Raw genomic sequence first — 13,665 nt, 5'->3', positions numbered from 1 at the left:
GGAATACGTCTACTTTGGGCAGGTAGTGACAGCTGATCCAGATCATGAGAGGGAGATAACTAGAAGGATAAGAATGGGCTGGAGCGCATATGGCAAATTCTCGCAGATCATGAGTGGCAGTTTACCAATTTCCCTCAAGAGGAAAGTGTACAACAGCATAATCTTACCGGTACTCACCTACGAGGCAGAAACGTGGAGGCTAACGAAAAGAGTTCAGCTTAGGTTAAGGACAACGCAGCGAGCCATGGAAAGAAAAATGATAGGTGTAACGTTAAGAGATCGGAAGCGGGCAGAGTGGGTGAGGGAACAAACACGGGTTAATGACATCCTAGTCGAAATCAAGAGAAAGAAATGGGCTTGGGCAGGGCATGTAATGCGAAGGCAAGATAACCGCTGGTCCTTAAGGGTAACGGAGTGGGTTCCAAGAGAAAGTAAGCGTAGCTGGGGGCGGCAGAAGGTTAGGTGGGCGGATGAGATTAAGAAGTTTGCAGGCAAAGGGTGGATGCAGCTGGCAAAGGATAGGGTTAATTGGAGAGACATGGGAGAGGCCTTTGCCCTGCAGTGGGTGTAGTAAGGCTGATGATGATGATGATGATGATGAGTTCCTCGAAAAGCACTGCAAGGGTGGCCTCACGGTAAAGGTGCTAGTGTTAAACGTTGCCAGGTTCAGCTTCTAATGGCGGCCTCTCCGGAGCCAGGCATTCTTAGCACCCTCCGCAACGTTACAGGTCGGACCGCCATCTTAGTAAGTTGCTCCAGTGCCGCTAAGAATGAGACCCAGGATAATTGGTGCACAGTACCTCAGTAGTACCTCGAAAAGATTTAGATATACATCATCACCGCTTTACAAACTAGCGCCGATTGTTCGTTCAATAGCACACTTGGTTGGATGGCCAAGCGGGCAAGGAATGGTTACCTATTATAAACCATGATACATAAAACCTACCAGCCATGCTTAACGTAGCCCTCTTCTATACTCCGCCTAATAAGTTATCCGCTTCTAAATGTGCACATTCTTTTCAGGCTTGTTAACAATGCCAGCGAGCAGCGCTCACTCAGTGTTACGAGTAAAACTAATGTAGATGACTGAATGCGATGCAGTGCCCGTGCCTCTCTAAGCGTCTTTACGGGCAGTAACTGCACGTCACGTGCGTCTTATCATTCATTGTTCATTGTGCCACATGCATCAAACGTCGCTAGGTGACAGTAGCTGAAGCGAAGGGAAATCTGAAGCATTATGCTCTGAGCCAATTTCTGACCAAAGTGAGCAAAGGCTACAAGCTTATGAGGCTTCATCACGTACTTCCGCACCATATTTTACGCACCCAATGCAAGTTTCAGTCATTAAAATATAGCCTAAGATCACTTCTAGACAAATACCCAAAACCGTTTTTTTTTTCATCTAAAAGAGAATTTTTTTTAATTGGCGGTGGTTTAGCTCTGGTGACGCGATAGCTACAGCTGCCTGAGTGGAACTTGGTCACGTGACTAACCACGTGACCAACTACGTGATCAGCCCCGGCGCCGCGCCGCTGGCAGCTTCTCCGCACCACGTGACCAACCACGCGACAGCGTGGCGGCGCCGCCACGCTGAAGGCTCGAAATGCTACCGTAATGTAGCTATCGCTACAAAATTTTTTTCAACCTCAGCTGGAACGATACGCGTCACCCTGATATGCTGGAAGCTCTTATTGGTTTCTTTATATTATGATTTGTTAAATGAATTCAATTGTACTGTCTTTGTCTACTTCTGTATTAAATAATCTTTTTCATGATGTGTGTCTTTGATACTATTATCTTTGTGCGTGTTCTTTCATCTGTGAAGAGTATGCAGTTTTTGTTTTCGTTTCATGACCTGCTTTAGCTGCTGCTTTGTACTATGGTCCCTGGGTCTCGTCAAGTCGCTGAGTGCAACTCTGAGACCAGGGGACCTTCAGAGTTGTGTCTGTAACCGCTCTGAAATAAAAAAAAACGAATTGAATTTAATGTGTTCAGAAGCTGTGCTCCGTTGTATGCCGCCGTCAAAACATGAGCAGCTAAAGGGCAGGGAACCTTTGTAAGACTACTACTGCTCCCTTCGTGTCGTTAAAATCACGGCCGATGAAATGTGCTGCAGAGTGGAAGATATCATCCTAACTATTTGGTAAGTGTAACGATTAGGTATTAGGTACGCTTCCGCACTCTGCTACACCGCCGGTCGTTAACACATGTACCGTAAAAATGATCTTCCAAACCTTCTGCATTCGTCCAAATTCTCTTCAGGTTGGACGCCAAAACAGTTGAAGTTGAGCGCAATATCGCCACAAAAGTACTGTCAAAACGCTAACCACCGAGTAAATGTGCTGCAGACTTGAAGACGTGCAGCGGTATGAAGGTGACGGGTCCTAGGAGCTTTGCAAGGCTTTACGTCAAAGAAATGTCCGGGTTTATTACTACGACTTCGTTTTTCACTTGCTACAGGTAAAATACCAAGCGACTAATTGACTGGCGCAAAGTTAGTATTCTTCAAGTTTACAGAAAACACGGCCGGTTATCTGTCCCCAGCTGTCGTCATCTTTCGATGAGAGCCTATATACTGAACGATTTCCACAAGATAACGAAAATTGTTTCAAAGAATGGAATGTATAGGCCCCCTTCCAATCTTGCTCAGTGAATCAGTGCCTACCTCTGCGACAGACAAAAATTTTCTACTACTAGAAACTGAGCTCCACAGCTACTACATGTCTCTAGCGAGTCTCAAGGAAGTGTCCTGGTATCATTACTGTCTTCAGTTTACAAATTATTTGGTTCAAGTGATGTGCAATGACAGTTCTGTCGTATTATTGTTTTTTTTAGACAAAATACATGCGCATGGGGTCATGCTACTTTAAAAAAAACCAAAAGCAACTAACGGCGGTTCGGGCAAGGACTTAAATATTGAAAAAAATCAGTACTTCTATGCGTTACAGGAAAGGATAGAATTCTTGCCTTTATTGTATAAATGAATGAAAGCCGATTTGCACGATCGATAACGACGACGATGAAGACAGAATTATCTGTCTTGGTTTTTGCGCCTAAAGTGGAAGATGATGAAGACGGCGGTGGGCAATGCACAGCACGAGTGTGTGTTGCAGTTAAAAAGGAGGCGTACTTAGCTGGGGCGATAGTCAATAATGCGTGTTTTCCAGAGACTGTGCAATCCAATTAAAAATAAAATATCTATGGTTCATCAACAAATTGTAGTGCAGTGTTGTATCGTACACAATACGCCGTCAAATTAGGTCTTTCTTTCAATGTCAGTTGCATGATGTCCCAGAAGAGCGTTGCGTATTTACAATTGAAACACTGCTGAATAAATTCAGGAGCAACACAAAGGGGACAGTTAATCGTAGGCACAAAAATACCTGTTTTCTCTGGCCATGCTTTAACCGGTAATGTCTCAATTTGCAGCTAAAAGGAATATGTTTTTGGGCTTGGCGAGAGGGGAATTTTACGGCCTTTCTTGAGTACGCCGTGTGCTCGTGAGACAAAATACACTGAGCGATACACTGGCGCAGGGAAGAGCACACAAGTTAAGTCCTTGAACACCCGTTTTCGCCAGATTGAAAAAAGGAACTCGTGGGAAATACGAACAAGCAGGAAACGTACAGCCAAACACACCTCATGCATTAATCCCCACAAACACGCACGATCAGAAAGATTAGCAGGCACAGTGACGCTCGTGTTTTGATTTATTTATTTGTTTATTTATTTATTTGTTTATTTATTTAATTATTGATTGATTGATTGATTGATTGGTTGATTGATTGATTGATTGATTGATTGATTGATTGATTGATTGATTGATTGATTGATTGATTGATTGATTGATTGATTGATTGATTGATTGATTGATTTGTAGTGCCCTGGAAATATATTAAAGGTGAAACTACCTGCCGGACATACAGGTGGACTAAACTAAGGCCGCCAGCGCTTACGGGCCGGAAAAGGTTATCACGCCTGATTGATTCAAAAGACGAATCCCACACAAAAGTTCCGAAAATTCTGTGGAAACGCTGGGTGCGAAGTCTAGTGCAATGAATAATTTGCAGTACATAATAAATTTTAGAGGTGAAAAACCGAAATGCACCGAGATTGTGAATCTGTTCTTTCTGAAAACTGGCTTTTGGAGAAAGGAAATGGCGCAGTATCTGTCTTACATCTCGGCGGACTCCTGAACCGCGCCGTAAGGGAAGGGAAAAAGGGGGGAGTGAAAGACGAAAGGAAGAAAGAGGCGAGTAGTGGAGGGCTCCGGAATAATTTCGACCACCTGGGGTTAACGTGCACTCACATCGCAGACCACACGGAGGCCTTTGCATTTCGCCTCCATTGAAACGCTGCCGCCGCGGTCGGGTTGGACCCGGTTACTCTGGCTCAGTATAGACGAGTGCCCTAACCACTGAGCCACCGCGGCGCGTCAAACTGCTAAAGACCATTTCAGTAGAATGATTGTACACCTAAAAGACTTGCATGTCCGGACCGAGTTTGCACCAAAGTGGCACTCACTGTTGGTTATGTGCTGTTGATTGTCTTTTAAAGTGACAGCTTTATGGCAGCAGGTTGAGCAGTTTCGCGTGGTTCCTGGAGAGCCGTGCTGCGCATTTCTCTCTCTCGCCCCATAGTCACAACTGCGCATGCGCCACTATAGTAGCACCGAGCCACAGGTGTTCCGCCGCTGCGCAGCGCCGCGCCTTTGCTCAAAATACAACTTTCAATTTTCGCTTTTCTGTTTCTTCTTTCCCTCTCTCCTTTATCCTTTCCTTTACGGCGCAGTTCGGGAGTCAACCGAGATATGTGATACTGTTACTGTGCCGTTTCCTTTCCTCAAAAACCAAACAGAGCAAGTGAGCCGACGGCGTTCATAGAGTTCATTGGCGTTGACAACTTTGCAAAGACAATTCATTTTCACGAAAGGAAAGGCGCACAACCGGCTCCGTGGGTCAGTGGAGGCCTCAATCTCGTTTCGCTCTGTATCTGGGCTAATCCACAGTAATTTTTTTCTTGTACTTTGTTGCTTGGATGTCTCGTATTGTGATGCACTCGCTATGTACTCCGAACTGAATCTCTTATAGTCCTTCGTTAATTAGGTATCTTGATTTGCCACTGTTTTCCAAATCTCTGTAGAGCGCTTATGTACATAATACATGTCATCATCACTGTAATGAATACCAGACTGAAAAAAAAGCGGCTATATTCTAGTGCTCTTGAGAACTGGCCAGCAAATTTGGTCTGTTCGCGCCGCAATTGGTTCGAATCCCGGTCCCGGAAATATTTGTTCGATTTAGTTTTATTTATCTTGGCACAAACCCAGAAACATCGCAGCATATTGCTAACCCATCGAAATAGTGCTCTCGCATCGAAATGCTAGTAGTTATGCATATCAACTCACCGATAAGGTTATTTCAGAGGTGGAATCTCACAAGTACTTTGGAGACACGCTTAGCAATAAATTGACCTGCTCACCGCTCCTGGCCACCTCACTGCTCCGGTGCGGGTGGGCAGAGAGTGCGATACGTGACACGCGCTACGGGGGGACGCTATTTGATGGACATCGCTCTGCGCTCTCAGCAGGCGCGGAGTTTTCGATTTGCGCAATTCATAGCCTACATTTGTTGAGCCAAAACGCTGAGAGGAATCGCGGTTTCCGAAATTCTAAAAACTGATATGGCTATTACAAATGGACGGCCAGCTGCAATTCAAAGTCTAATTGCAATCAAATACGTACTTATCTGTAATAACCAGAAAGTCAACTATTAAAATATAGTTAACTTTACCAGCGAACATAATACGCCTGTTTCCTGAGACGAGCGCTAACCATAGCTTTGATGTCGTTTACTTCTTATCTGATCTCGTACTCGCGCTGTTCGGCGATATTTTTTGTGCAACGAAATACCCAGCACGCCCAACGGCACGCTCGGTATCTCATCATCAAGGAAATCAAGGGCTCGACATGACCTCCGTTCACTGATGACGCAAGAGGAATCGGTCCTTAGCACGTACGTACCTAATTTCCACATCAAGGGCTACATTAGGCGATTGAAAAATATCGCCATTTTGTTTTGTAGGCAACGGTAAACTGGCTCTTTATTCTTTTCATCTACTGGCGTGAAGTAATAGCTTTTCATTTTCTCTATTTTACAGCCCTATTATTCTCTACATTTAGCATCTGCTAATTGTAAGAACGCATATTGGATGTCGGAGGTCTGTTATAGGGACAGAGCAGATTCCAATGGTGCAGGAACCGTATAGCCAAAGACGGCGGAAAGTCAAAGAGATGAAATTAGGAAATTTGCTGCCGATTGGCGATCAGTGGAAAGGGCTTGGCGTAACGGGGATGTTAACTGCAATTCGGGCGGTGGCGGGGATGACTGCGATAACGGGAAGCTTTGCGTTCTGTTCGCCTCGCGAATTTCAGGGGTTCCAATGAACAACACACCGCTCTGATTGAACTATGGTAGAGGAGGAAGGGAAAACCTCAGGGTGCTTTTTTGCCCTTCCTTGTTCACTTTGTGAATATCAAGATCCACCCCCAGAAAGCAGATTTGATTAGCTCAATATTGGAAATGTATTGGCAAATGCCAGTCCTACAATCCTACAATCGACGCCGCTAACTGCTTGCAGGTGTTCTAGTTCCATTGTGCGGTTCAACACCCAACTGTCTGAAATATGCTGCATCCTGTTTACTGATTCGTCTTCCAAATATAGACATACTCCTTTGTCCTTACTGTTGTTTTACCGGTTGTGTTTCTTCTTCCAAGACTTGCAGTCGTGGCTGAGCACTTCTAAGCTAACAGTACAGTCAGGTCATCTCCCTTTTGCATAGTGAGCAGAAAAAGCGATCCCTTGTCATCTGGGTGAAGGCGTCACTCAATATTCAGTACTGTCTTCTATGACTCGGTCCACCAGAACTGTTTCTAGCCCTAGACGTTTAGGAAAAGGCAGATACAGCCATCAAAGCAGCCAATTTTTCCTCCCTCGGCAATCCTACAGCGATCCATTACCTGTGCTCAATAACACAGATTGCAAGCACTTTCTGCACTGCTGCAGGCCCTGCGTAGGGCACGAAGCTGACTTCATGTGTTGTGCACATCTCTTCTGCGAGCTCAAAATATTTTGTTCTGCCGCTTTGTCTTCTCTGTGTCGGGGTCGATTACTGGCCCAGCAAAATTCTGCACGTCAATAGCGAAGTGTGGAGTTAGGACAGTCGGTAACCTTGCTTTGTGGTGTATAAAACCGGAGAGCCGAGAACAACAGACCAAATAACAGTGTGTCGAACCTTGATCACGGGCTATTTGCTCAATTGTCATTGAAGGATAAAAAGGCCCAAAATTCCACATATTTTTAAGGTTTTATTCGTGATTAATTGTTCCGAGACTAGTTTTCGCGAGCCTCAAATTATAAGCACAGCATTATACTCTGTATTTCGTCACTTTCATGTGTTATCGGTTCTGGGTTTGCGCCAACGCTGTTCAGCGCTTAAAGTTGCCGTGCCTACCTATCAAGCCCGGCTTGGAATCAGATTTGTCCGAAGTAAGCCTAGCCACTCCAGCTCTGTCAAGCCATACCGCACAAGCTACCTTAGAATGGTGACTACTTAAAAACCTAGCTGCCCTCACCGCCTTCTACCCAGATCCTAGAGAAGGTACCAGCGCGCGCAAGGGCGCAGACCCAGGAAAGAGGTGGCTGGCAAAGATGCTTACGCTAGACCTCGAGCAAGGTGACAGAAAACGCTCTATGCCTATTTTGTAGGGGTTGGACTTTTCTGTTTGAATTGAAAGAAAAAGGATGAAAGCACGCCGAACTCACTTTTCGAAACTCGGGTTTAACCGAAAAAGGTCTGTATTTTTTACTTGCAAGACATATATACCTGGTCGCAGAATGCGAGTTATACTCACTTAAAACTGAAAATTAACTAAGTTGGGAAGACAGGGGCGTGATGTGACGATGGTAATGTAGGATAAGCAGCGCGGTCGTGCGATTTCAAGTATTGCTCCGCTAGCTTAATTACGCGCCCCTGCAGACCGGTTGGCATCATCTTCTCGCTGCCTGCTAGCAGAGAACTGTTTCTTCACTATCATCACTTCCGTACAGCAGTTGCTCGGTTAATTAGGTCAATCAAACACATGTAGGACATTGACACGAAACCGCAAATGGGCGTCAACATAATTTTTTTCGCTACTACGACAATTAAGCGCTAGTTACATCGCTGTCATCAACAAGCAGGCTGTATGATATCCCGCCCTCGCGCTCAGCACAGCGTGACAACCCAACGATAACCAAGCTCTAAGAAATAAGCTTTCACTTTCATTTTGTCTTGATTTGACTTGAGTTACTCTTTTAATCAGGGTAGCATTTTTTTTCTACACGCTCAGCTCCACCTATTCTACCATTTTCACGTTAATTACTGGAAAACAAATTGTCCAGGACGACAAAAATACTGAGACACACTTATATGACATCAGAACTAACTGCTCCATCAAGTCACCGAAAAAGTCCGCATTTCATTAGTCGGAAATTATATTAGTCTCCTGAAATAAAAGCGCAAAAAAGACCGCCGAATTTTCATGAAATAGGAACCCAGAAGAACAGCCCCTAAACATATACAAGTCAGTCGCACGTGGAAGCATAAGTCGCCACGGTTCTCTGACGGCGGAACAGGCGGAAAGAAAAAACCTCCAACAGCGCTAACTGTCCAGCGTTCTACCGAGCCAAACAACCTCTTTCTTCGGCGTGCGTCCTGGTGTTTGCTGAGTAGGATCTCAGCATATATCAGCTGAGTTAGCAACATTGCACCTTATTCTTGTTGCTGCCCCCTCCCGACTGGAACGCTGTTTGCCGCATGTTATCATCATCATCACCCTGACTACGCACACTGCAGAGCAAAGGCCTCTCCCATGTCTCCCCAATTCACTCTGTCCTTTGCCAGCTGCAGCCACCGTACCCCCGTATCCCCGCAATCTCATCCGCCCTAACTTTCTGCCGGCCCTCTGCTACGCCTGCCTTCTCTTGGAATTCACTCCATTGGTTATCTTGCATTCGCATTATACATGCCCTGCCAAAGCCGATTTCTTCCTCTTGATATCCACCGGCATGTAATTAACCCACGTTTGTTCCCTCACTCGCTCTGCTCTTTTCCGGTCTCGTAATGTTACACCTGTCATTTTACTTTCCATAGCTCGCTGTCTTGTCCTTAACCTAATCTGAACGCTTTTCGTTAGCCACCACGTTTCTGCTCGAAAGGTGAGTACCTGCAAGTCACAGCTGTTGTATGTTTATCCCGTGTGGGATATTGGTAGTAAACTGCCTTTCATGATCTGAGAAAACCTGCCATATGCGCTACACCTCTTCCTATCCTTCTAGTTATTTCCCTCTCATGATCCGGATCAGCGGCCACTACCTGCCCCAAGTAGAGGTATTCGCTAAGCATTTCCAGCACCTCGCTACCTATTGTGAACTGCTGTTTCATTGCGACAGTGTTGAACATTACTTTGGTTTTCTGCATACCAGTTTTTAGGCCCTACGTTCTGCTCTGCCTGTCTTGCTCATGGATCGCGCTTTACAGTTAATCTCCCGAGTGACTTGGCAAGGCACTGTCATCGGCGAAATGCAGATTGTTTAGGTATTATCCATTTGCTCTTATCCAGGCCTCGGAACCCCTGCACCGCGTGTAGCGATATGTGTAAAACGAGCGCTATCCCATCCGGCGCCTGCTCTGTCTGGTGGCGGTTATAAAGCTCTCTTTCGCCGCTGTGTGCGACCGCGCGTCCCAGCCGGACAACGATGCGCAACCTCGTTCGCGGCGTCCGTCACTCGGCGGCCAGCGTAGCGTGGCGAATCGGGGTCGATCGGCCGGTCGCAGGCAGCCGAGGACACGGCCGCGCGTCTCTTCTCCGAGGGCGCGCCATTCCGACGCTGACGCGCTCCGGACAGCTGCCCTCCCGCGGCTGGGGCGAAAGACGACCGGACGAAGGGTCGGCCGCCGCTAATCCGCCCGGCACGACGCCGCAGCGCGCCAGCGAGAAAAGTGCACGGCAGAAAAGAGAGGCCGACCTCAGACCCCTTGGCATGGAAGAGGGGTAGTTTTGCATCTAGCCTGTTTGTTTGCTTAATTTCCTTCTTTCCTTCGCTTATTCGCATCATTTTTCTTCAATTCTGCTCATTTTTGTTTTTTCTTACAAGCTATGCAGAGAGATGCCGGCTCTTGCTTCCGCCAGAATTCCTACCGTACTGCTGTGTAGATAAGCGCTAAAACTCTGCACATATGTCGAAAAGCTTGGAGGCTAGTCTGTGCTGCGCCTGGGCTAACCTACTGCGGGGGTGCATGGGTATCGCGCCCTGTTTTCCTGGCAATGCACAGGCAACGAGATTTGTCCATGAAGACATCGAGCGAGCAGAGGCAGACGCCTTCGCCATACAGTTACAGCACCTTTCGTGGGAATGTTTTTTTTTTTACAGGCGCTCCACAAAAGGCCCGTGTTTTGTCTGTTTGTTTGTTTCGTTTTGTTTTTGTATGCTGAGGCTATCGTCGTCTTTTGCTACTTCATCTTCTTCTATTCCTTTTTCAAGCGCTACCGACAACGTTAATACCCCGTCTTCCGAACTACGCACCAAATATACAGTGTACATTATCCGCGGGCAAATATCCAATTGGAGTCAAAATTAGACTTTCATAACTTAAAAAAAACGATTGGCCGTTCACACCTATAGGTAATGCGAACACGCCGATACAAAGTGAGAGGATAATTTTCGTTCTTGCTGGGTTTATAAATCAGAACAAGTGCACTTTGTGGTGGAACATTAGAGGTGGGGTTATGTTCCTAGATCATTGTGTTTTATGGAAATCACCGGCACGCCAGTGTGTCGGTCTATTCGCTTTCAGAATTAAACCTCAATCCGCGTAACCGCACATGTCAGGCGATGACAACTGGCCGGAAACTGCTCCCAGGTGTGGTGAAAATAATTTTTTGTGGCACTTCGCGCCTTACGGTGGCGATAAGCAATACGTAAAGCTCTGACCATTGTTCCGCTTTTCAAGAAAAGCTTTACGAATCAGCCGCGTCACACCAGGCAGGAGCTGCGCGCTATTCTTCAATGTATCAGGAGGAGAATATCGCGAAACACGAGCACGCTAAGGGATTTCTATTAAACTGAGGTGTGTAGGAAAGCCACCAGCAGAAAGTTTTCAGATTAAGGTAAGCGCTAACTGGAGTGATTGAGGATATTGTTTGTTTGTTTGTTTGTTTGTTTGTTTGTTTGTTTGTTTGTTTCAGAATACCCTAACGGCACAGCTGAGCACTAGGTAGGGGGGACTTAAGAAAGCCTGGTCATAGAAAACAACAAACGAAAACAAATATAATCATCATCAGCCTTACTGTGCCAACTGCAGTACAAAGGCCTTTCCCGATATCCCTCCAGGTAACAATGTCCTAGGCTAGCTGCGGCCAACGTATCCCCGCAAACTTCTTTAGCTCACCCGCCCACATAACTTTCTGCCGCGCCCTGCTACGCTTGCCTTCTCTTGGTATTCAGTCCGTTATTCTTAACGGCCATTGGTTATGTAGCATCCGCAGCATTTTTGGTAAAGAAAAAGGAAGCATACAACACATCCAAATAGGGAAAAACACAACAAAACTGTTTATGACTGAAAATTAATGAGTAGAACGCATGAGCCAACGATATGCACATGGCACTATAGGGGCTAAAGCTGGAGAGGACACTTAAGCTCTGTCTTGGAGGTATATGACGCGATATCATGAATAGATTAATGCCCACATATGCGGAAACTGTCATTCTCTACATTTCATCTATAGCCCTGTCTACATGAACTCGATAGAGTCGAGTCGAGTTTGCTTGTCAGGTAAAAAACCAGTTGTTGGGTTCATGTAAACGCTGTCGGGTCGAGTAAATTAAGCGGCATAGGTAGTCGGGTTGACTCGCCTGCGTGGGGCAGGTTAACTCGCCTGACCCGCCTTTCCAAAAACCATGTAAAGGCAGTCGGGTCAGGGAGTCAGGTAACAGGGAACTGTGGGAAAGATTTCGGTCATGTGATCAATCGACCAAAATGGTAGCCACCGTCAGTCCCCGCGCTATTTCCACCAGAGCTTCTAGGACCGACAGGGAAGTGGAATGCTTTCTGGAACTAATTAATGGAAAATATTGTGTGAGGCGCTCGATAGCTAACGGCAGCACAATCAAGAGGTGTTTAAAGACCTGCAGGCCGAAATGGCCAATCTCGGCTACCACTTGACGTGGCAGGGCAACGAGCCCGGTAATGACCCACCGCGGCAGAGAGCAGCACATTATGAACGCTTATCCATGACATCAAAATAGTCATGAAATAAAGCTGATGGAGAGTGAGCATTATGATCAAAAGAGCAGACGGCACGGCCATTGCGAACACGCGGGCCAAAAACAGGAACCGGAAGCTTGCACAATAACTGCGACACCAGTCGGGGCGAGTCAGAGGCGAGTCACCTAGCCCGACGCTCACTGCCCGGTCCTGTCGGGTTCATGTAAACAACGCTTATGGGTCGCTGGGAGTCGTCATACCGTTCCTGGCGGGGTGGTGCAGCGGCAGGTGGTTATTTCAAACAGAGCCATTTGTGGTGCTTGTGAGACCCGGGTTGTTCTTGCAGAGCCACCTCTCGCAACCAATCATTAATTTACTGCCACCTGCCAAGATGGGCAGTTTACTGAAAATCCCGTGGACAGGTTCTCACCTACCGAAGCGGGCAGGTTGCAATGAGGCCATGAGGTCACGCCTGGGCATTTATCTGGGGATTTCTCACTACCGCCACAGACTACGAAGGCTACGCTGGGTTTCCTGCTGTACGGGACCATTAAGGCTATCGCGTTAAAAAAATAGAAGCGATTCATTCGTGTGAACCACGTGAATTCAATTGAGCCAGTGAACAAACAGTTATCGAAGCTTATGTCAGTCACACTGCTGACAAGCAGAGTAAAGCTTCAAAAAAAGATATCAATTGATTTCGGCTAACAAGAGGCTGATGACGAAAATCACGTACGATTTTGTGTCCACATGCTCGCGTTGAATAAGTGTAACACAGCTTTCGTGCACAGCTCAGTGTTTGTTTTCTGATAATCCTAAAGGTCTAATTTAGAACACCCTTTCCAGATGAATAGGCGGTGAAAAATGTTTGTTTACGGTAAAGTGGTGTAGTGTGCACATAATGCATTCCAGCATTTAAGGCTTCACCTTACTGTACATCGAACCTGAACATCGTTTGTAGGAAATATTTTTAGCTACCAGTGTCGCTGTTAGACAGGTAATTGAACGCTAAAATTGGAAGCGAGAGAAACGAAAGACATCACTATAAAGTAGTTTCGGTTATTGACGGGTAAACGCTGCAGCGAGAACATGTTACAGGTACTGGGAAACAAAAAACACCGAAAGGCTGTTTTTTTTTTAACGTGACAGCATTAAGGCTTCAGTTCTCCAGAAAATACAATTATTCAGAACCGTTATTAAGCTATACGGAATTACTCAACATTTGAAATTAACCACGAATGCATACACATAACCGAACAAAATTCTCAGCAGGGAGCAAGGGTCATTCTAAGGAAATCGCAATCAAATACTTATGTCAACCCAATTAAATACAGCTATATGTTTAACAATTTGCACGA

This window comes from Amblyomma americanum, chromosome 11, assembly GCF_052857255.1.
Source record: "Amblyomma americanum isolate KBUSLIRL-KWMA chromosome 11, ASM5285725v1, whole genome shotgun sequence".
NCBI classification, from domain to species: Eukaryota; Metazoa; Arthropoda; class Arachnida; order Ixodida; family Ixodidae; genus Amblyomma; species Amblyomma americanum.
Note: the sequence above shows the minus strand (reverse complement) of the source record.